This window comes from Monodon monoceros, unplaced genomic scaffold (assembly GCF_005190385.1).
Source record: "Monodon monoceros isolate NGI ecotype Baffin Bay Population unplaced genomic scaffold, NGI_Narwhal_1 Super_Scaffold_11, whole genome shotgun sequence".
Lineage (NCBI taxonomy): Eukaryota > Metazoa > Chordata > Mammalia > Artiodactyla > Monodontidae > Monodon > Monodon monoceros.
The window spans coordinates 61,185,327-61,211,211 of NW_021703767.1; the positions used below are offsets into that span (position 1 = coordinate 61,185,327).

General features: G+C 33.7%; 1 protein-coding gene across 17 annotated transcripts in view; it reads right to left on the reverse strand.

Annotated features, from left to right (window-relative positions):
• Positions 1-25,885, reverse strand: part of ZBTB20 (zinc finger and BTB domain containing 20) — an 820,261-nt gene that overhangs the window by 770,949 nt on the left and 23,427 nt on the right. For 3 of the 17 annotated variants that reach the window (XM_029213651.1, XM_029213661.1, XM_029213642.1), the window contains exon 1: positions 5,563-6,164. The exons of the other annotated variants lie outside the window; for them this stretch is intronic. The gene's annotated coding sequence lies outside the window, so the exon portion shown is untranslated. Of the gene's footprint in view, positions 1-5,562; positions 6,165-25,885 lie in introns of those variants that run through there. 17 annotated transcript variants of the gene reach the window in all.

Genomic DNA, 25,885 nt, shown 5'->3' on the forward strand with positions numbered 1-25,885 from the left:
AACAAACCCAACAGTATAAAGCCACCCCTGAGACTATATTACCTAGTTCCTATTTAAACAATAAAAGAAAGGACCATATTCTCACTGTTTAAATGTCTTGGTGTCTAAATAAGGGGGTTTTGTTTGTTTATAATAATAACCATACAGTTTTTATATACATACATACTATCTACCAGAAAAACTACATAGCCTAGGACATTCATAGTTTTCTGCTAGTAATAGATTTTGTTTTGTTTTGTTTTTTACTAAGTTTTTAATTTGGTACCTGAGCAAACTGACAATATTACTTTAATTTTCTCCTACTTGCATTTCATTTACTGGAAAGAAGCTCATACTGTAAAAGGAATTTGCCAACAACAAATCATAATTTGATTACAACAGTAATTCACAGAACATTTCTGAAAGGGAAGGAAAAAATAGCAAATATCCAGGCTCATTTAGTAAAAAAACTAAAGCCTTCTGAACATTAGAGAGAATTAAATTTTAAATAATTTAAATTCAAACACGGTTTAAGAAAAAGTTTAGATGACAAATTTCTAAAAAACAAAATAATACTATTATGTATAAAATTAATAATTATTATCATTTTTAGTTTAAATTTATTGGACATCTTTTTAATTTCCAAAAACCCCAAGCTCCATTAAATAGTTTTATATTTGTTGAATGCAAATCCTTACATTAGTTATTTAATATGAAAAGCTTTCAGATAAATTCTTAACATTTTAAATGCATAATGTGTAATATGTATGTTAAATTCATCATACCTAATGACAGAATTATGCAGTGGCAAAATTACTTTTACTATCAAGAAGATAAACACATTATGCTATAATTACCACCTTCCCCATCAAAGTTTCAAAGGTTAAGACTTAATATTCAGAAATGAGTAATAATATCTGCAGTTTCCATCTGCTAACTAGATGGATCAATGAATTCAGCCGTTGTTCCTATATCAGTATACTCACTTGGAAGTCAGCAACTAACTCTCCCAAAGTTAAAGCAGTTATATAAGGGTTGCTTTGGTTAACTGAACTACAGAACACCCAGAGGTGAAGTTTCATTTGAGTGTGAAAAGATTCCAGAAAGGCAAGGTCCAGGTCCTCAAGCTGATTACTTTCAAGTGAACTGTAGAATCACAAAAAGGCTTGATCCTGGAGTAGAAGAGAGGTTATGAAGCCAAAGTCAAGCATAATTTTTCCACAGTTTAGTGCAGAAATAGCAGGCCACTTATTCATTATTACAGTTGAACAGCTAGAGTGGCAGAAAAGCCCTTTTTTCTTATAGGCCCTTGAATGTTGTTTCCAACATCTGCCGTAGTGGTTACAGATACACGATAGTAATAATAGGTGGCATTATTTCTTCCCACAATCTCAAAAGATTGCCTATGTTGAAATTAGAAGTAATAAGAGCTCAAGGAATATATTTTGATACATTAAACATAATTGGCATCAATGTTATTTGATGATTAAATGTATAATATCTATGTTACAGGAAAACATATGAATTCAGGCTTTCTCTAGAAATTCTAGGATATAGATATTGCCCTTGGGTTTTTGGTAAAGAATTAAAAGGATTTTGTTAGTTATTTGGCATTGCTATAATCCCTGAGGATTCTGCAAAATGTTAGAAATTACTTAAGCAATGGAAATGCATGAAACATAGGTTTTCAAGAAAATTGCAAATTTCTGGTTTTGCCAAATAACCTAGGAATTGTATATGTGATTTGAAAGTTTGGAGCAAAGAATCAAATGGCCAATGCTGACTGTAGTAACAGTGTAAATAATACCTAGTGATTGCATAAGCTAACCAAAATGGCTTATACAACATGAAAAAAATATATAAAAGGGTTGACTTCTAATTTAAGAATAACTTTTGCATGTACACATTTGTTCAACTGCTAGTGTTTATTGTTCTTGATGTAGGGTGAACTATTACTATGTAAGCAATGTATGATTTCTATGTGCTTGCGATAGTCACATGGCCATGTAAATGGAAATATTTAGGTTTTCTTTTCAGCACTATGCAACTTTTCATGCTTATTAGATTCTCACTGGCTAAGGACCTTAGAATGAACGTACTAGTTTATTTTTTCATAAAAGTTTAATAAAGTGTATTTTCCATTGAAAAATGTAGTTTGTTAAAATATAGTTCTAAAGTGGCCTCCAAGACAAGTCAGCTCTAGTATCCATTATCAACTTTTAGACCTAAGGAAGGCACCCTTGGGACTGAAAAAAGGCTGGAACTAGTGGCATTCAAAGAATGTCAACATCAGTCCTTCCTTTGCCGGCAAGGATCACTAGTTAGCCGTCAGCCAGATGCTGCTTCCACACACCTTGCCAGACCCTGGGGCAACGCATTTGCTCAGGGTCCGAACTTGGCTCCTATGTGGCAGCATGACTAGCTGCTACTCAAGCTTGGGCAAGTTCATGAACACATCCACTGATAATTTCTATATTTATAGAAAGCCAGAACATGTGTAGATAATCACACAATTGGATATTTATAAAGTGCCAGATTTTATGAATACGGGAATTTGTTAATTAGCACAAGGACTAATCATTAAAATTCAAAAATAGATAAATAAACAGGAATACCATTTATTTGTTCACATTTCAGGGGAAAGTATGCAGCTGCTATCCTTTTGATGAATGTAGGCTTCTGAAGAAAAATTATGAAGAAGGAAACTATCCACAAGTTTTGAAATCTTAATGAGTAAAATCCAAGAAATTACTATATAGTCTTTACATTAAAAATAATCATAGTGATTTTCCCCTTAAAGAAAAAAAGTATAAACCAGCATGTGCTTAGCATTTGAATTACACTGTCTTGCATTCCACTGTTTTGGTCCTTTTCAAGGAGCCATAGCTGATTTTCATCGGATAGGAGTTTAAAAGCACACACATGGCACTCAGTACCAAACTGTTTTAGCTACAGGGCATGGCAAAGCATGAAATAACTGCTTTAGAGCACTTCCTCATGTGGGTGTGTTAGATAACTGTCTGCTCCAACATTAAAACGAAACACACTGTGACCTGACCAAGACTCCAGGGCTTTCAATAGGCAGATTTCATGTGCTGATAGGAAAAGCCCACCATAACCAGCAAGGCTGGTTAATGAATTCTTCTGGCACTCTATAGCCCTCCTGTGATGCAAGCCTTTCAGATTTCCAAATCCCTATATAGCAGAATACACTGGTTTTGAGTTTACTTATGCACATTTTATAATGTCCTGCTGTATTTAGATTGTGACAGTCCCTCCCAGAAAAGGCTAAGATTATTTTTCATACTAAAAATATTTTAAATCTACTGAAGGCTAAGAATTATAATGCAAAAGAAAACATATACACATTCTAAAAATCAAGCCAACCATAAAAATGACTAAATGTTTATTTACTCTTTTATTCTTTCTAGAAGGTTAAAGGAAATTTTCATCTTCTCTTAAAAACCTCTGTTTTTTGTTTGCTTCTAATTAACATAAACATGCTTAACATGAAATTTTAAGATGTCATATCCGCAAGGAATCTGTGATTTTTTTTATCCACACATGTATGAGAATATGTACATAAACATACATAAATGCACACAGATATCTCCTCACATACATGTGTACAGAAAAAAAAATTATTGGTCAAGAGATATATTAAAGATTTCTTTTGAAAAAAGGGTAGAATTTTAGGTAGTTCTCATAATATTAATATAGAAAATGACAGGTGCATGAGACATGCACAGATTTGACATATTAGTTTTAAAACAAATATTTGGGTCAAGAGTATGAAATGGAGAAAATCACATTTGAAACACCATATATTGCATACCATATGAACATACACTTTCAACAGATTCCCCCCACAGTTCCTCTTTAGACCTTCAGGGTTAAAAAAATCCCTGACAGGCCCTGAGTATACTTAGCATCTGTACTACTCTTGGTCAAAGCTGGCCTTCCAGTTTAGGTAATATAAATAAATTAAAAGTTTAGGTAATATAAGCAAATTAAAAGTCTCTGAATAAATTTTTTAAAAGAAAGGAAAAAAAGACTTTTAGCAGCAAAAGTTCACCACCCTCTTGGAATAATGGATTTTTAATAAACATTTTACTAGGTTTGAACCTTGAGAATGTGTTTGGGAATCTGTTCTGGCGTCCCAGGTGGGTTAAGAATATTGCTTTATGGACTTCTTTGTGTTGTCAGAGAGGCCTAATGGAATTTATAAAAAGAAAGAAAGAAAATAAAGAAAGTCTGTCACTTCTATTAAATAAATAATTTATTATGAAAAAGGTGACTGTTATTATCAAAGATCTCTATAGATTAGCATCCATTTTCTATCACTGCTTAATGTGTATGCTGAAAACATTTGCGTATCTTACCACCTGACTTAATTTTTATCAAAGGAACAACAGTTTTACTTTTGGACAAATCCAAATAAAACTCCACTAAGGAGACCATTTCAAATGGACCTATTTAACTACTTCTTTGAATTTTGAAGAACACTGTTCTGGGAAAACTCTTCAACAATGTCACCTAGTTGTGAATGCAACTTTTTTTCCCCAACATAAGAAAGAAAAATAAATAATAAAGGAAAAAGAAAGCACCTCAAAACTATGTTTGAAATAACAAGTGCATTATTTATAGTTCTCGAAATGTTAAATGAATACTTACAGTTGTTGCATAAGATGGCCTGATACACTTCATAGCTTCCACTTTGTAAAAAGACGGCCAGCCTCCCACTTCTCCCTCCCCAAGCATAAATAAACAGTTACATACTGAAAGGAAACTGTCCTAGGATAAAAACTGCTTGTTAAGAAAGTTTGCAATCTTACTAACCACAGTGATATCCCTACAAATGTAAAAGTCCATCTGCAAAATACAAGTTACAAGCTTATTCCTTTCAGAATACCCCCCACATGTAGTATAGAAGAGTATGTAATAATAAAAATAATTACTAGATTTTTACCCACCCTCAGTGACAACCCCTCACCTTATGGTCAATGCCATCCAAAAAACATACTGGCAAAAAGTATTCAACCTGCTTCGAGGATTTAAACTGTAAATATGGACTTTAAACTTCAATGTAAAACAAAGAACAAGAGTCTCACTTTAGTAATACCCACACTGTCACTGCAGCTAAAACTCATTGGCACATTACTAACAAAACCCAGTTAGCAATAAATAAGGACAACATGATATATAGACAGACAGATGGAACTGCATAAACAGACAAGAAAAGCAAAGAGACTGACAAACATACGAGGGGTCTGTTTTAAAAGAGTGAAAGATACTGATTTATTTGGGACTTTAGTAAGAAAAATAGGTTTGTTTGTAATTATTTTTAAAGTAATTAAACTAAATCACAAGGGCACACCCTTAAATAAGTAGGAAGAAAATTAGTAGAGGTTAGGCCTCCTATAGATGTTCTAAATTTTAAGCTAGCAATACCTCTGTCAAACTTAAATCTAGAAATTAAAATTCAAGGGAGAAAGAATAAAAGCACTGGGGGCTAAAGGAGATGATAGGTAGAGGGGGGATTGAGGAAGCAGGATTTTTTTTTTTGAAAGTTGTCTGCCCTACCTTCTTCCCCAGCGCTGAGTTTCTCTTCTCATAATCGGTGTCTCCCTGGAAGTACAGTGTGAGTGGTAATGACTGCCTGCCTCCCTAATGAGTCCATTTTCCTGCTCTTGATGTTGTGTATATACACACACTGCAACCTACCTTACAAACCACAGAGACGGGAAGAGAGAGAGAGAGCAAGGCACGGGGTGGGGGGCAGAGAGGGAGAGAGAGACAGAGACAGAGCAAGCGAGTGAGAGAGAGAGAGAGAGAGAAGAGGAGAGAGAGAGAGAAAGAAAAACAGAAGGAAACAGAGAGAGAAAGGCACAGACAAAGCCCTCCTACCAGACAGCAGACAGCCTTCTTTCCCCTATCCAGCAAAATGCAACTCGTCTAATGCAGCAACAGGTTCAGTATTGCCAGACTAACAGAGTGAAAAAGGTATATTCTCTATATCATTACTGCTTGCAGATAAACAGTTTAAGAGCAGCTGGCTCCACCTTCTTTATTTATGCTCCATTATGAGGAATGTATTGTTTCAGTTCTGGCACACAGTACATGTAATTATCATAAATACATTTTTTGCATATTAGCAGGAAATATTGAAATACATAGCTTATTTGTGCAATCTTTTAAATTTATTTTTTTAATGTGAAAAGAGTGTCAACAAATCTGCTCTGACAAAAGCCTAGTAATGATTTTAAAGTCAGAGCAGTCTTAAAGGAGGCTCTGAAAAAAACAGACTCCATACAATAGGAAAACTGATCTCAGACAAAACTGATAACTGCAAAGAAGAAATCATTGCTCAGTAAATAAATCAAGACCATAAGCAACATTGCAGACAAAAGCAGAATTAAGTTTAATTAAGTAACTAATAGATTGGTACTCTAGAAGAGGGCAGATTGGTTTCTTATTTGAAGCATCTCTGTAAAAAAACACCACAATGCAATGTACTCTGTGTGAACAGGTGCAATGCATATAGTACATAGTGTTACAACAATAGAAATAAATCCCACAAGGAGCTTCCATCACAAGCAGGACAAGATTTCATAGAATATGGATCTGAAACCACAGCAGAACTCCCTTGTTCTTTTATTAGGAGGAAAAAATAAAAATAATCAATGCTTCCTTAAAAGAAAAAAAAAACTGTTTTTCTTTGTCTAATGCCTCTAACCGTTTTTTTGTCTACATGCTAGAACCAAAATAATGCTGATATTGCACTCCTTACCCCATCACGTGTTTCCCCACCCCTTCCCCCATGCCTTTTCTTATTTCATAAGTGATACATTTGCAGCTATGGAATTACAAGATCAGAAAACAGAACTAGTTTCAAGCCCTTCTCCTTGTCCCCCAATTTTTTTAAACTAGACTCTGCCTGTCTACCTAGACAGCCACCTTCCTTAAAATATTTCTATACAGTTTGGCTGTGTGTCATTTAGATGGGACTTAGAAACATTACAATACAGGTTAAATATTCTAAAGAAAATTTACATAAAAATGAAAAAATGACTGATTCTGACCTGTTCAAACCCTGCATTTGGGCACCAATAATTAAGTACATTCATTGTAAAATCATCCTTTTTACATGGTTTAGTGTTTTACCATGCTTCAAAAATTAGGACGTGTTCCTTTGCATAAACAAAACTACTTCAGTATATAAGTATCAATTCCTTTGTTTAAAAGTCAGTTTTCAATTAATAAACTGAATAACTTAATTACTTCAATATACAACTTATAGATTAACTGTATCTTCATCTGATTCACAAAAATCTTTTAGAATGTCAGTTAAATCTTGGGTCATGTTCAGAAACGAGATCAATATTGTTTTAGCTATTATAAGAGCAAATAACCCATAGCACAGAAATTAAAACGTGATGTCTGGCCACACATGCACACTGTCCTGGGAAAATTCTAGCAAGAAACCAATACTCCAGACCCTCCACTCTCACTGTAAACCACCAATTCTAATTCTCTGGTACTGCAGTAGTGTTATACCCTTCTCAGGGGTGGTTGCTTAATAAAGAGGGGGCAGACACACGTGAAAGGGGAGGTTACAGCCCCCTACTTTTGGTCACATGTCTTGAGAAAAACCTTTCTAAGACTCACTTAGTGTGCCTAAGGTACCAGCATGCATCTCACCCCTTACTGCTCAGTCAGACAGTTCTGTTTTTCTACTATTGCCCTATTGTTTCTCTGAAGCTTTGTTCAAATGTATGAAGAAAAATGCCACTTAAAAAAGCACACAAGCTGCACAGTTTGACAGACTGATTTGAATTATATATTAGTATGTCCTGACTTTTAAAAATAGGGTTCTAGGTATTTTTGTTTTGTCTAGTTTGCTTTAATGCAAGAATAAGAAGACAGTATTTGATTTCTACCAGCAGGAGTCAAAAGGAATGTAAAGGACCATGAGGGCTATTCACCTTTTCTAAAGAAAAACCAGTTAGTTGAATTTAAAAAAGAAAAACAAATATTTTGGCTTAGTGAAAAATGCACAACATCCCAACACTTTCTCCATATCTGCATACTTTACTAGATTCCAAGCACAGTAAGTGACATATTCTTAGTACTTTCTGGAGTTCAAGATACACTTTCCCTGCTAGAACTGGTGATCCACGTATTAAATTAACCATAGCACCACATGAAACAATAATCCTAACTGACTATCAGACTCTGAAGTTATGAAGTTATTAAATTAAATTGTTTCATATGTTGATATGCCATGGGGCAATTTCATCCTGTAGAAACATCTTAAAGTAGGAGTTAAGAACTGATTTTGGTCCTACTGTTACCACGAGTAGTTTGTGTAGCCTGGGCAAGTTATGTAGCCATACTCAGCTTCATATAATAAATTAAATTAAATTTGAAAGGAAGGAATTGAACTGGTTAACATAATAATGATTATGATAGCTAATGCTTAAGTCCTTACTATGTGCCAGGAACTCCTCTAAGTACTTTGCATTTATTAACTCATTAAATCCTAATAATGACTCTATGAGGTAGGGATTGTTTTTAGTTTCATTTTCCCGGTGAAGAAACAGAGAGGTTAAGTGATTTGCCCAAGATCACACAGCACAGCAGTAATGAGATTTGAATCCAGCCTGTCTTGTTTAGAGATCATGTGCTTAATCCCTACACCATATTGTCTCCCAATATCTAGTTCTAGCTCAGGCCTCATCTAGGATAAGAATCTGCGCTTATGAGTTAAATCCAACACATCCTGATGATTCCTCCTAACTTGTTTACTAATATAGCAAATTTGCTCTTCTAATTTACACCCAGAACTCTCAATACATTTGGTTTAAGAGTCTATTTAAAAGTTTACATAATCCATTCAATCGCCTGTTTCCAAATGTCCATAAATATGTGCAACCATTTGCTTGAAGTGGAAAATAACTTGTAACCAATAAAGCTATCAATTCATAAAGCCTACTTGCACTATATGTAGTTCCCATACATTATTCTCCTGAATATCCTGTGTTTAAAAAAGAAAACAAAAAACCAAAAAAACTACACAGTTCTTAAAGGTTCCCTAGTTCAAGTATCAAATACAAATGCAAGTAATTATTTAAAGAATAAATAATAAATAAAATACAATTTTAAAAATTCTTGTTTTCCATAGCCTGAGAAGGGCATGGAAAAATACAAGGATTTAATTATAAATGATTTGTAAGAGATACTGAATAATATCATCCTATGATTTTTACGCAGTTGGTTTTAACGTTAAATTATTTAGAGATATATTCTGAAGACTTTTATACTAATGTCTCATTCTGCGAGAAAATTCATCTGCTCTGATCTTTGTGCATTAATTAAACATGTATTTTGTGCCCACTATGTGCCATACACTCTACTTGAGGGTGAAAAGTGAAAATAAAACATATGGTGTAGTTTCTGCTTGTGAAGACTTCACAGGCTGGTGGGGGACAGGCATGTGAACAATATTAGCCGAAGCAAATAATATTGCCACTATTTAATGTAATATCCTATGTAATGCAGTGCCTTAAACTTCCTGTACTTCCATCAAAAAGCTAAAAATGAAATTAAACAAAATAAATATAAATACCTAAATTTAAAATGTGGCTTATGAAAGGTGTGTGTGCCTGTGTGTGTGTGTAGCAGGAGGAGATACTGGGGTTAGATTGGAGATAGTTTTTTCTCTAACAGTGTGGTTTATAGACCCGTTGAGTTAATTTTGTCCACTGTCCCCCAGGTGCCTAGTAAAGTGTCTTCTACAAGTACACAGCACATGTACTTCTTATGACTGTGGAAATCCGTGATACCTATTGCCCTGGAGCATAAAATTTCATTAATTTTAGGGTTACAGTGTACTTTGATCAGAGATTCTTGACTTGGCAAATGAATACTTCCACATGTACATGAAGGGTGATACTTTTTTAATTTTGAAAAGAAAGTCAACTAAATTCAAAACCATTTACCCCTATCCCAAGTATACTTTTGCCAAGTCCTTTCTCAGGCATCATTAATGTTTTTATATTATGTGAGGCTAAACAGGAAAAAATGTTGGGACAGTTTAAGATTGTTCACAAGAACATTCCCAAAAGATACTTTTATTGCACAGATTAAAAAGAAAAAGAAGGGGGAGGATTGAAAATAAGAGTCATGTTGCAATGATGGACAGAACAAGACTTTTAGCCCTGGGTAGAAAAGCAAAGTCTGAATTAGTGGGTCAAAATGAATAAGTGTCACTAAGTACTGAGGCCACCATCATAAAGTCAGTTCTATCTGGCCTAATTAGATAATGATCCTTAATCCTTAATCTTGGTCATCTGTCTTAAAATTGTATCTCATCAGTACCAAGAAAAAAACAGAAGAGATTATAGATAAATCATAGTTTACTAGTGGTAGGTCAGTAGTATGACCCTTATATGGGAAGAGATGCATATCTAATGTCAATTCTAGTCAACAAATATTTAATTTTAAAACAAAAACAAAGCATTCCATGTACACTACATCACTGGGAGTACCTTTATTATACCTTTTGCAGTGCTGTAGACATCTATCCTTTAATACAACTCCCTTCTCCACCGGACTGAAGGAACCTCCTAGAACAGAGGTTCTACTTATTAAGTTTTGTCAGCCTAACACCTTGCAGAACACCTGGAATATGGGTGAAGCTCAATAAAGTTTTCTTGAATGAATGAATAAACAAATGAATGAATGATTGAACAAATGAACAAACAAAGCAATATATGGGATTTATAAAACTTGGCTAATTAAAAACTTTAACAAATTTGAGTTGCAAGGATGATATAAACAACCTGTAAATAGCATTGTAACACATATTAAATCACATATAGAACGTATTCTTACTTTAAGATCTTGGAAAAAACAAAAATGGTTACAGTAGACAAAAAAAGTAATACTCTTCAACTTTTCTGCATCTGAAAATTTTCAAAATAAAATGTTGAATAAAAACGGTATTGTCGGGCCTCCCTGGTGACGCAGTGGTTAAGAGTCCGCCTGCCGATGCAGAGGACACGGGTTCTTGCCCCGGTACGGGAAGATCCCACATGCCGCAGAGCGGCTGGGCCCGTGAGCCATGGCTGCTGAGCCTGCGCGTCCGGAGCCTGTGCTCCGCAACGGGAGAGGCCACAACAGTGAGAGGCCCGCGTACCGCAAAAAAAACAACCGAAAAAAAACCGGTATTGTCCTATAGCTAGCAGAATTTTAACTCATCTCTGAGAAGAAAATTCAGCTTCCCTTTACATTTTGTTTATCCATTTTTTCTTTCACATCTACAACATAAGTGTAAGTCTGAAATTGGCCTTAGAGTGCCTCATAGGAATAGAACCATATCCTTTGAGAAAAATACCTTTTAAGCTGGTTAGGGTCAAAGAGTGGGACCTGAATAATTCTTCTTGTGTGTTTAAAGTGTGCTGCAAAAGAAATTAATAATAATTTGAAGGTAGGGGAGCATAGAAATGAGATGAGAGGAGGAAGAGAGGAGAATGACAGGAAAGAGGGGGTCAGTGAGAAATTCCCCAATGTCAAGGTGGCCACAGATTTTTTTAAAAGAGTGACACCTAATATAAATTCTAAGAGGTTTGCATTTTTTGCGATGCAAATATTCTTCTCTCCAAACCTGGAAAGCTTGGTATATTCTACAACCACATTTAATAGTATAATAAGGAATAAAAAGATGGAAAAATAAAGTACTGCCATACATTCACTCCTATGCTGTGGCCTTTGCAAACATAGAAGCTTCTTAATTGAGACAGAAAATACTCCAGGAGTTGCACGGAGTGACCAGTGGCACTTTGAATAGTGGCCAGTAAATGGTGAATAGTGAATAGTAAAAAGTCAAAAGTATCTTTAACATAGAATGACTCAGATATGGACATGAGTCAATCACCTTTTTTTCCATAGACACACAGGAGAAATATGGCCATGTGGAAAAGAGGCACAGAGATTAATGTCTGAATTACAAGCTTATTATGACTATTACTGTTGTTACTACCTCTATAAACTGATCTTAAATGATATGAATATCTTCAGAAATTTAGGGGAGGAGAGTTCTTTTGTGACACAATCAATAAATTTTGAATCAAAGAATTAAAAAACATAAAAATGTCATTCTCAATATCTCCCTGGCTCTAGAAAAATATATTAGGTATATATACTACATTAACTTTTTCTGCTCCCTGCTCAATCTTCTCTCCTAAACAATCTAGAACAGTGTTAGCAACCGTCTTTAAAGTTTCAACACTTACATAATAATTTATCCATATGTACACGTTATATTCAACGCACAAGGAAAAAGAAACAAACTACAGAGTGCATTCTATAGGAAAAATAAAAGTTACATGGAAGATATAAAAGAGGCATCTTAATTGCTATAGATGTTGTTTGTCCAACAGGTTAGTGAGATCCCCACTGTCTTGCTTCGTGACTCTACATGCCAAAACTGTCTCCATATTCTTGCTACTGTTAGTAAGAATCCATTCTTATAATAAAAGTTATCACTATTATAATGTGTCAGGAACTGCGGTTGGTGTGACATACACTAACTCATTTAATCCTCCTAACAGCATAATAAGAAAAGGAATATTAATGTTTTCATTTATAGATGAGGAAACTGAGGCCCAAAGTCTTGCAGCTAATAAGCGGTAGAAGTCAGGCCTAAACTCAATCCAAGTGGAATTTTTAAGGGATAAAGGGAGGAGCTTGACAAAATTACTCCAAAAATTTTCTAGAATAATGAACTGGTGAGATTAGGAAGAAATTTTCAGAAAAAACTAATGATGAGAAACAAGTTTGAGTATATATATTCCCCAATAATAATTTCAATATTCATTTTACATATATTTGAGAAAAAGTATACCTGTCTCAAAATAAAATTTAAAGAAAGGATAATGAAGAAAAGCAGAATATAAATAAATAACTTTTCAAAAGTGATGAAACATACCAGGAACCAGTTTGATTAAAGAGTTGGAAACATTAATAACAATCTGTCAAGTAATATTGAAGCCAGATATTAATAATAGAGTCAGCATGAAAAGAGCCTGCTAACTCCTCTGAGGCAACAGGTCACAGGGACAATTCAAAATAGGTAGAAACAGTATCTCTTATTTTTAAGAAAGCTCATTTAACCCCGATAAGTTATAGGCTTACAAACATAACCTTTTAAATATATAAGGTCATATCAAGCTTTTGGAAAAGAACCTACATAAAATCTCAGTCTTCTTCATTTCTATTAATAACAAATACAGGAAAACCTCATTAATCAGAGAATATACAAATTAGAAGGTATAATGTATCAGATACGTCCACAGGCTTCTTGTGAAACAGAAATTTTGAAATGAATTTCATTAAATTAAATTTTACTTTGATAATTATGTTAGGTGTTTCAAAATTATCAAATTATCAAAATAAATTCTACTTAATGTTGAATATCTATAAATTTAGGATTATCACTAAATTAAATGTGGTGTCCTCCTCTATTTCAAACTGATGAAATTTTACCACTTAAAATGTAATACTAACTGGACCTCCCACAACTCAGATAATACTCCCAACATCATTTAAACCTATGTAGAATATGAACATAAAAAAACAAGTGTCTCAACAGGAAACAGTTTTATTAGTAATCAATAAGAGAAGAACAGTGCCCATAATTAAATCTGTATTAATTATGAAAAGGGTTATTAAAGAAATAAATCATCATTGTGGATTTCATTTTAGAAATTTAATGATCTGGGACTCCAATACACACTTCTTATGAAATCATATCTAAAAGCTTGTAACTGAAATAAACTGCAAAGCACTCTAAGCTAATATTTTAATAAAATCCAAGTGGTTTTTGCCTAAAATAAACTTCTTTAACTATACTCCCTCCACAAATAAATGCATTTAATTCAATATGCCACTCAATAATTACTTTGTGCTGTAGCAGTTTAACTGAATGTTTACAATATATTTTACAACAAAATAATAAATATTATAAAATATTTATGTTATAAAATAAAATGTTAGATATTATAATTTTTAAAAATTCTGAACTTTTCCAGGTGCTACATTTTAACTATACTATTATTTTAAAGTTAAATTAATAAATGTATAGAAATAAATAATAAATCAGAGCAGTTTTTAGGCAGTGGTGGGTGATACACAAAATATTTATAGCTGGAAAGGCATGGGCATAGACCAATAAGAAATGTTATATTGCCAGTGTGTGTTTCCTGAATAACAACCCTTGTTTTAGATAACAGACCAGAATCCATTTTCTAAAACAAGTTAATAAAATTTGGAGGAAGATGTAGTTTTACTAATGATCTACTACCCCTACACTCTAGATCAATGGATTCTCCAATTTTTAAAAATTATACATCCCATCAGTAAAAATATTTTGAACTCTACATAGATGATTTGTCTGTTGGTTCTCAACTCCATTCCCACCTCCTCTGTGTGCTCTTATGCGGTGGAACCTGAAAACTACATTTCCCAGATTGCTTTACCAGGATGGGATGCACTGGCAGAAGATCAAAGAGGATTTTTTTTTTCTTCTGTTTGTGGCACCAGCAGTCTCAGCAATGGTGCTTCAGCAGCCTCTGTAGCACAGAGCTCTTGGGATCTGGCTCTCAGGACTGCTGACTGCAGCAGTAGTACCACAGGTGCAGAACAGAAGCAGCCATCACAGGTTACTGGAAGCTCTACCAGCCAGGACAAATACAACAGCATTGGAGGAACTGTGGACTCCTGGGCTCTTGCTGTGTCAGTAGGAGTGTGGTCACCTGGCTTCCTGGACATGGTGATTCTAACATTTACAGCAGAAGCAGTGCTCCAGCTGCCTCAGCAGCTGCCTCAGCAGCAGCGGCTTATAAGCTCTGGGTAACAAAATTTTCCCTTGCTTTCTACAGGTATTTATTGCTAAAAAACACTGCCACCATCTTTTCCTTCCACCAGACTTTTCAACACTTTTGCAACCAATTCCCTGGATTAAAGTCCCTCTCTTTTGAGTCATATCTGTTTTTCTGACTAGGCACTGATTAAATATAAGTCCACACTCGAATATATACAATTATTTATAAATTATAGACATACTACTATATTATAGATATTATAGAACATATGAAGTAATAGTTGTTTTAAAGAATGAGGTAAACAAGAAATAAACAATATTTTAAATAAATTTTAATTTTGTATTTATCAACAATTTTCAAATATTTTTGTTCTCACTAAAAAACGCTATTTTTAGAGTAATGTGATTAAATGTTTGTCATTCTTTGTATCTTGGCTTGGTTTTACATTTTGTGAAGCAGTCATTTGAAAATCTGGTACTACTTTCAGGTTATTATGATGCTTAGCTGTAATGGTTGTCATGGAGGGGGGAAAAGCCTCACAAAATAGTAGATCCAAATGGAAGAAGAGCACCATTAGCTGTGCTTATTCAATCACAGTACTCAATTTTTAATCCCAACCACCAATTGTGTAAAAGATTTTGTTGAAATTTGGCTAGTAAATTTTCATCTTCCCAGATGTCAATCAGTCATTCTTAAAAACTAAGAGGTACCTGTAGCATTTTTATTTTTTTAACAAAAGAATTTTTTAAATCTATTTAAAGATTTCATTTGGAGGATTGTAAAACAAGTTATAAAATTATGTTTCAAGTTTTAAAAAATATTCAGATACAGTTTTTGTGCAGTTTTTAAATTATACAGAAACTGGAGTTTTACAACTACATTGGTTTTGGCAACAAAAATCACATTATTTGGAAATAACAACAAACATTCAGTATGAAATTGTCCTCTCCATACTATGGATCTTTCAAAAAGCAGTTATCTTCTCACTCATTGTTAGTATAATTACTTAAAAAAAAAAAAAAAAGATCAAGTACATTTCTTTTTTTTCCAGTAATATTTGTTAGAGAGCACCTGTCATCACAGAAAAGGGTGGCAAAATTAGAACTCTTGTCATTTTGTAAAATAAAAATGCATAACTGCAACAAATTTCATATCGCTTCTCAATGATCTCCCACTGAATAACAGTGAACCTCAAGTGGTACAAACAAAATTCATGGCCACTTTCCATCATACTACAAAGTATCATAAAGATTCCACTTCCATATTTGATTCTGTTTTCTACTACATTCTAAATATTTTATTAAAAAAACAAAAACAAATTAATCACATCCATGACATCCTGTAGCACTTGTGTATCCTTTCACTTGAACTGATTTGCTAAAATAGCTTGCTTATAAATTATAAGCGAATGAATGTCATGAGCAGAAGTAGCTCTGTAATCTTACCCAGAAATCTTTTTCCATTCCAACCACATCAACCACTCCAACACTACAAAACTACGTTAACATAGTTTTTTCAGAATACATTATTTTACTTAGAGGGCATTTTGATTCTTGGCAGGTATCTTTTCCAGTAATCTTTTTAGCGATTCATAAAAACGCAGTTCTTCATATTACTGAAATTGAGCCTAACAAATACCATCAGTTGAAATATTAGAAATACTTATACTTTCATTTAACAACACAGTGAACCTCTCACACTATATAATTTATTCAAACACATTTTTTTCAAATCTTCAGTGTTTTCTATGCATCGTCTGACAGCATTTGCTGACAAATAAATGTTATATCGTTTGTTGTAATATTATTTTTCATGCAATATTTCAGTCATTTTTCTCAAGGCATGCCATACACTAAGGATGAGGTTCATCCTTAATGAGTGAATATAAATCCACATTTCAAATAGACTTCTTGATCATTATTTTTGGTTGACTTAGTGTCAAATATGATTAAATCATCATTTAAAAAATTTTTGTAATATAGCTGACAACGGATTCATACTATGTATTAGAGATATTCTTGTTCAAATGTGCTTATTAGTATTTATCCTTATTCTGCTATTTTTTTCCACAGTCGGTTTGTTTTATGAGTTGATTTATTTAACACTAGACAATGTAATCTGTGACTTATAACAAGGCACAGATAAAATTCAGTACCCCCAATCTTAAAGCAAATCAACTCCCTCTCTCCCCTCAGTATACTTTATATAACTTACAATGTGTGTAAATGTTCCTTTGACATTACCAGCAACAATCTACATATTAGTAAATCTTAATTTCTTAGATTTTTTTTTTTTTTGGTACGCGGGCCTCTCACTGTTGTGGCCTCTCCCGTTGCGGAGCACAGGCTCCGGACACGCAGGCTCAGCGGCCATGGCTCACGGGCCCAGCCGCTCCGCGGCATATGGGATCTTCCCGGACCGGGGCACGAACCCGCGTCCCCTGCATCGGCAGGCGGACTCTCAACCACTGCGCCACCAGGGAAGCCCCTAGATTTTTTAAAATAAAAAAATATATAAAAGTTTTGATATCTTCTCAAATATTTTGTTGTATTTCCTAGAGTGCACGTACACTATTTTTGAGACCAGTGTACTACAGCATGGGTCTTGGACTCAGATCTGAATAACACATATTGGCTATGTATTTTTAAGCAAGTTACTTTTCCATGTCTGGTATACCTCATCTATAAAATAAGAATAGCTATTTCACAGAGTTGTTTTGATAACTATATTAGATTGATAATAACAGATAATACTTGTTGAGCACCTTCAAAGTGCAAGGTACTATTCAAAGCACATTGAATGTTTTAATTTTTAAGTACAGTGTCTACACATTTTGAACACTTGCTAAAAATTAGTTTTCTTCCCAGGGAAAGAATGAGATTAATTGTACAAAATCAGGAATATTTATTAGGGCAGATAGAGTTGGTTGTTTACATGCTTATCTATTTCACAAAATTACAAGGCTTCTGATGGCAAAGTCATGTTGTAGCCATCCCCATATCTTAACGGAGTGCAAAGTACAATGCTTCAAATGTATTAAGTGCTCAAAAATTAAATAAATGGTGTTGAATGAATGTATATAGGGTACCACCATCAATTTCTGCTTATTGTTTATAAAACTTCTGACAATTCCATTATTGATAGGAATGATCAATTAACTGCACAAGCAATGCAAAACATGCTATTGTTTTTATACATATTCCATTATACCTTTTCAGGAAGGAAAACACTCTCCAGAGCTTTTGAAAATACTATAATCCTTAATTTTTTGTACTAACAGATGGAACGTAAGGTATGAAAAATCCAAAGATAATTTCTATTTGGATTTTGAAATGTAATTCCATATTTACATTTGATATGCCTAATGTTCTATAAAAGCAAATGCATTTCCAGCAAAATAAGCTACACTGAAAAGCTGACTTAGAATGAAGATGAGTGTGATCCTTCCTCTTTACTAAACTCATCTGTGTAACCTACACCACTTTGATTACTCAAACTACTTGGAACTTGCCTTTTCTCAGACCCTCTCCAGAGGATAAGAAATGTTTAAATGTTGGTTTCCAATGGGATACTTTGTGCATAAAGTAGGCAAATCTCATCAATGAATTTGAAATCATGATTGCCTAGGTATTATAAAACATCAATTGAAATATATTATGAAATATACCATTTGCTTCACCAAAATTAAGAATTTTGATTTTTACAAAATATTCATTTGTGAAATGCATTATAAACCATTAACATTCTTCATGACTCTTTTTCAAATAAGTGATCTGAGATAGAGAAAAACTAGCGGGTGATATACAATATTTAGTTACTTAATCACATCTGAAATTTCAGTTTTCTACTCAACTCACAGTGCTGTTTAAAAAAAAGCAAACCATTCTGAAATATTTAGAGACAGTAAAAGGAGGAATAATAAATATAAGGTGTCACTGTATCTTAATGAGAACTTGAAAGATTAGCTTTTCACCTTACTCTCAATTGTCCATGTACAGTACACTGCATCTCTACGTGTGCAGGAAGCAGAGTGTTTTGGTAGAAAAAACATGAGCTTTAAAGTCAAACAAACCTGAATCAAATGTCCATATTCACTAGCTTTCTCATTTTCCATGATTTCAGCTTCCTCATTAGGAAAAATGGGGCATACATAGTCAATGAAAACAGATGTAAAGTGTTTGACCCATAGCAATAATTCATTAAATGATAATACATTTCGTCCTTTTATTCCTAAACCAGAGGTCCTCAATTTTTTTGTATTATGGATCTCTTCAAACTAGTAATGATTCACATCAACAATTTATATTTTGTCTATCATATAACAGCTTAAAAACTTTCTTCACATAATTACTGAATTTAATCCTCCCTGCCACACTACGAAGTAATTTGACATTATCCTAATTTTTCACAGAAATAAACTGACCTTCAGAGACAGTAAATAATTTGCACCAGATCTTGTAAGAAGTAAGTTACAAAATTGAACTTTCACCTACCATTCCATCAAGCCTGGTTCCCCAGCTACTAAGAAAAAAAAAGTCCTAACCAGATCTAACAAACAGAATGTTTTATACTAAGAAAGTGATATATATATAATGATAATAAATATTATTAAACTATTTACCTAGGCCCAAAGTGAAGTACATATGAATATGAAGGATATATTCACATTATTATTACTAGTGGTTCTAGTATCTGAGAATTTGGTTGGTGAAGCAAAATATTTTTGTAATACATTCCTAGAAAATAGCTTTTTATGAAAAAAAACTGAATCAAGGAAGACATACCCATAAAAAGAGTTGTAATAGCTAGTATGGTCATTCAAGGTGGGGAATGACTTTCAAATAAAATTTAGAGTGCTATTTTATACTCTTCATTAATACACTAAGTTTCCTCAGTAATCAGTTTATTTCTTCCCAAATGATATTATAAGATGAATGAGTTCTGGGGATCTAATGTACAGTGTGCTGATTATAGTTAATAATACTGTATTGTATACTTGTAATTTGCTAAGAGAGTAAATCTTAAGTGTTCTCACTACAAAGGAGATCTTAAGTGTTCTCACTATGTGAGGTGATAGATGTGTTAATTAACTTGATTATGGTAATCATTTCACAATGTATAGGTTTATTAAATTATCACATTGTATGTCCTTTAAAAAAATCATGCTATGCAACCTAAATATATTCAATTTTTATTTGTCAATCATACCTCAGTAAAGCTTGGAAAAAAATTTTAAATAATAAAAAGTGCACATAATCTTAAAAAAAGCAGTTGTTCCTAAGTACTGGAATCATATACTTTGTTTCTGAATACTTTTCTGTATTTTGCATACTTTCTAAATAGTACATACATTATTTTTATAGTTATAAAAATATCTTAATAAAATAATTTCTATTCATAAAAAATAATGTTGGAAAAATATGTATGTCTAAAATATTGGGTGGTCCATTAAAACAAGATCACCATTTCATCTAACCAATTCTGAAAGAATAGCTGATTAAGAACTTAGATGATCACAAGACTCTCAGGATCACACTTAAAGAATCATTTCTTTGAGCTCTTAGTTTCTCTTGTATCTGTTTCTTACTAATTAAGAGGAAATAGAACATAAAAGTTAAAGGTGTGTGGGTTCTAAATTCAGACTGCTTAAGTTCAAATCTTGACCCTACTACTTCAGACAAATCCCTTAATATCATTAAACATTTTGCCTTCTTCTTTAAAATGGTAAAATAAACGTACCTATAGCACAAGGGCTTTTGTGCTGATTAAATGAGATAATCTAAGTATTGGTAACAACTAGCATTTATCAAGCATTTTACCATATGACAGACACTATGTTAAACATTTTACATATACTATCTCATTTAATCATCACAAAACCCTATAAGTACTATCATTAAACTTTTTACAGGTAAGAAACATGAGGTCCACGGTCCCACAACTAGTACACCAGAACCAAGATTTAAATCCAGTAGACTAATTCTAGAGTACAAACCCTCAAATGCTAAACTAAATAAGCTCAGGCACATAGTAAGCACTTAACAAATCTTAGCTTGTGTTTTTGAGCTTATTTCTGCTTTAACTGTCAACCTCTTATTTAACAGTTCTAAATTGAATGAAGTAGTTCCCAAATATTTCAATTTCATGAATCCTTGCTTTTAGCCTACTCAATACCATCATACTAAAAGAGATTATTGAGTGAGAGAGAAAGGGAGAAAAGAGGGGTTGTGGTAAGAGAGAGAGGACACTAAATTGTGAATTACTTATTTAGGGTTACAAATAAGGGTCAGATTTGTATATGGCATTTAACTAATAAAATTCAATAGGAAGGCTTTCAGTTTCTGGTTCCACACATAAGGAGCTTGTAAGTCACCACTCTCTCCCAACAAGTAAAAAGCTAAACAGATAGAAAAATCATCAATTCCTCTCTTAGGTCCATAAGATTGAAGAGACAGACAAGTGAATATAAGGAGTCACAGCTTCCTGGAACAGAAACTCATGAGTGGAAATTGTCACAGGAACTAGCGCCAGGGTAGGAAAACCTGAACGATAATTGACCAATTGCTAGAGGCTCACTGTGAAAAACTCTGAGGGTTAAAAAATCCAGGGAGTCCAGTCATAAGGAGGTCCCCACAACAAACTAATAAGCTGGACTTCATTAAAATTAAAATTTAAAACTTTTGCTGTTAAAGACAATATCAAGGGGAAATATTTGCAAAAGATACATCAGATAAAGAACTTTTACCAAAAATATACAAAGAACTCTTAAAAGTCAACAAAAAGAAAATAAACTACCCAATTAAAAAACAGGCCAAAGAACTTAACAAATATTTCACCAAAGTAGATACACAGATGGCAAATAAGCATATGAAAAGACACTCCAGTCATATGTCCTCAGGGAAATGCAAATTAAGATGAGATACCACTACACACCCATTAGAATAGCCAAAATCCATTACACTAACAACATGAAATGCTGGCAAGGGATGTGGAGCAACAGGAACTCTCACATATTGCTGGTGGGAATGCAAAATGGTAGTCACTTTGGAAGATAATTTGGTGGTTTCTTACAAAACTAAACATACTCTTACCATACAATCCAGCAATCATGCTCCTTGGTATTTACCCAAATGAGGTGAAAACTTAGGTGAAAACACACAAAAAAAACCCAAACCTGCACACAGATGTTTATAGCAACTTTACTCATAATTGCCAAAACTTGCAAGTAACCAAGATGTCCTTCAGTAGGTGAATGGATAGACAACTATGGTACCTCCAGACAATGGAATATCACTCAGTGATAAAAATAAATAAGTTATCAAGCCATGGAAAGACATGGAGAAATCTTAAATGCATATTAATAAATGAAAGAAGCCCATCTGAAAAGGCTACACACCATATGATTCCAACTATACAACACTCTGAAAAAGGAAAAATTATGGAGACAGTAAGAAAGATCAGTGGTTGCCAGCAAAGGTTAAGTAAGAAGGCAAGGAGATGAATAGACAAAGCACAGATGACTTTTAGGGCAGTGAAAATATTCTGTATGATATTATGATAGACATATGACATTGTACATTTGTCCAAACCTATATAATATACAACACTAAAAGTGAACCATAAAGTAAAAAATGGACTTTGGGTGATTATGACGCATCAGTGTAGGTTACTCTTTGGTAAAAATTGTACTATTCTGGTGAGTGATGTTGATAATGGGGGAGTCTATGCAGTGTGTGTGTGGGGGAAATCTCTGTACCTTCCTCTCAATTTTATTGTAAACCTAAAACTGCTCTAAAAATATAAAGTCTTTAAAAGTAATGTGGTATCTTGGTTGGGATCCTGGAACAGAAAAAGACATTAGGTAAAAACTAAAGAAATCTGAATAAACCATGTACTTTAGTTAATAACAATATGTTAATATTGGTTCATTAATTGTGGCAAATGTACCATACTAATATAAAATACTAATAATAGAGAAAAATGGGTGTGGGATACATGAGAACTTTAAAGACTATGTTCTCAATTTTTCTGTAAATCTAAAACGGCTCTAAAAAAATAACATCTATTTGAAAATATTCAGCTACAAACAGCCAATAGGAGTTGTTTTGGGAATGCAAACATAAAAATGAAGACTTGAGGGGGATGATACTATCAGGCTGAATTTAAGTCAGACAGGGGCAAAATACAGAGTGTTAATAGTACCTTAACACAGGAAAGGCATTTTTTTAATATACAGCTTTGAATGGTTAAAAATCCCCAAATGAGAAATTGAAGAGAATTAAGATTAGAAGCTTTTAAGGAGTAAAGTAATTGCCCAGAGTCATAAAGCTAGTTTATGAGAAAGCTGGGACTAAAAAACCCATGACTCCTAATCCTGTGCTCTTTCTACTATGACACATAGGCACAGTAGAACATGTTTGCCTTAAGGCAATAATGTAGTACACTGAAGAAAAAGAAAAGAAAAAGAAAGAAAAAAGCAACAAAATGGAAAATCTTTGAGTCAGACTCAAGTATTCTACCTAGTCTGGCAAGGAACAGCCACAATTCAAAAACAGCATTAACCAGAAGAGAAAGAAGTAGACTATAGATTTGAAAATAGATGAATCTTCAGAATTAATGGGGAGTGATGACAGGCTTCACTGTTTGTTAGTTTCAGACCTGAGTTTTTGCCTTTAACATAATAATTCAAAATACTTTAAAGCCTGGACTGACCACACTAAATAACATAAAATTATAACCTGCTGAGATAAGGTTAATTTTATGGTTTGTGCCCTGAAATTCCTGAATTCATATATAGTTATAACTGGGCAACAAACCCATCTGTTGGTTAAGGTAATTTATTTAATTTTATTTTTCTGACTGCATTAAATTTTTTTTTATTATAAAAAATTTCAAGCATACAAAAATAGTGTACAATGAATGAATTCTCTTGTATCCATTATATAATTTTAATAATTCACATTTTACCTTTCATATTTTACCTATTTCTTTCATCTTTTTTTTTTTTTCCTGTAGTGACTGAATTATTTTAAGATGAAGAACAGAACCATCTTTGGGAAAAGGAAAAAGAAAGGATGGAAGCAATATTTTCAGTCTGTTATTCATTGAAACTTGAACCAAAAAGATTCCAGACTGTAAGGCAAAGAAATACAAGAGTCAAGGATGATAACAGTGAAAATCTCTTAGTAGGATAGCCTAGCTATGCTATTTGACAATTAGTGGACCTATTGCTTATGGGGAAGGAGGGTATTTTAAAGAATTATTTTCCAACTATTTTTAGTTTGACACAAAGAAGTAGGGCCAGAAAGATTGTAAAGCTTCATTGAGATTATACTTTCTAAAGATGGGCTTACCTTTGAGGAACATAAAGATTAATTTCATCATATTTAAATTCACATATCCAATAAGCACCTATAGAAAGAATAGTTTGTACTATTTGCAAAATTTCAGTATTACCAAGTCTCAGTTTATTGTGAAAGCTCGTTTATTTTTATAGTAAAACATTTTATTTCCCGTTAAGTCTCTTTGTGTGCTTGAGAAAGCTTTCTGACTTTTAGATTTTGAAATTTTAAATTAGAATATAAAGTGACTTTGTCAAGTTCAGTGGTCTTTTTCGTAATCTTAGTAAAGGTTTCTAGACCTTGGAGAATTCTTCTGCACATTTAAAATCTCACCGAAGTTTCCTAACTGTTGAAGGTAGAGACCATTAGAAGCTGGCTATGCAGCAAATATAAGCATATCTAAAACATCTTCATTGAAAAGAACATGTGAAAAATGTCATGCTGAACTGTCTCAATTTTCATCATGAAACAAAAGGCAAAAATTTGCAGGTAGATGATGGGGAAAGAGGAGTTAAAATGAAATAACTAGCAAGGCCCAGCTAAAGTCTTAAAGCATGAATCTAAATATCAAATACACATTCTTTCTCTCAAATTTGGGCCCCTCCGATTGACTTTAGGTTGCAAATCCAATGAACAGAGACTCATTCTTTCCTCTATCTTCATTAGCAAAATGTTAGCATATAGCTATCTCTTGCTCTCTATTCTCCCTTAAACTTAAAAATATTTCCTAGGCTTCCCTGGTGGCGCAGTGGTTAGGAATCCGCCTGCCAATGCAGGGGACATGGGTTCGAGCCCTGGTTCAGAAAGATCCCACATGCTGCAGAGCAGCTAGGCCCCTGCGCCACAACTACTGAGCCTGTGCTCTAGAGCCCGGGCGCCTAGAGCCGGTACTCTGCGACCAGAGAGGCCACTGCAATGAGAGGCCTGTGCACGGCAATGAAGAGTAGCCCCCGCTCACCGAAACTAAAAAAAAAAAAAGAAAAAAAAAAAAGAAAGCCCACGAGCAGCAACAAAGACCCAGCGCAGCCAAAAATAAATTTAAAAGTAAATTAAAAAAAAAATTTCCTCAGTCAAAAATATTCCTTCCTATGTAAATTAAGTTAAATTATATCTCTGTACAGTCCTATTTCTCTGAGGATGTCCTTGGTTCTCCACAGATTTTGAGTCATTCAAAAGGTATCACAATCCCATAATGCCTTTATTTTATGTGCCCTACTTTTCCATATAGTCTAAGTGCCTGCTTTTTCAATAAACATTTGTCTATAAAGACCATTCACACATTGATCCTATTCTTCCTCTTTCTGACCACACATTCCTACAATTGCTATATAGTCTGAGTAATATATTTCTATACCTTATAAGTCCCTCAGTGTCCATCCCCTACTGGCAATCAGCTTTTCACTAGCCTACATTCACACAGCTAGATCACTTTCCAACTATAACTTACCCCTCTAAATTCTGCCTTCTCTACACACTGATTTTCAATATTAAACACCCATTCTTGAGGCAAAACTATATCAGTTAAAAGGCCAGGGCCGAGCAATTTATCTCAAAATTCCAATCGTGAAAAACATGCATGACTATCTGTTAAGTTCTAACCCTTACTCTTTTCCAAGTGATCACAGGCTAGTTCTGTGTGCTGTGCCATCATACACCTCTCCCTATTGCAGCCACTCCAGG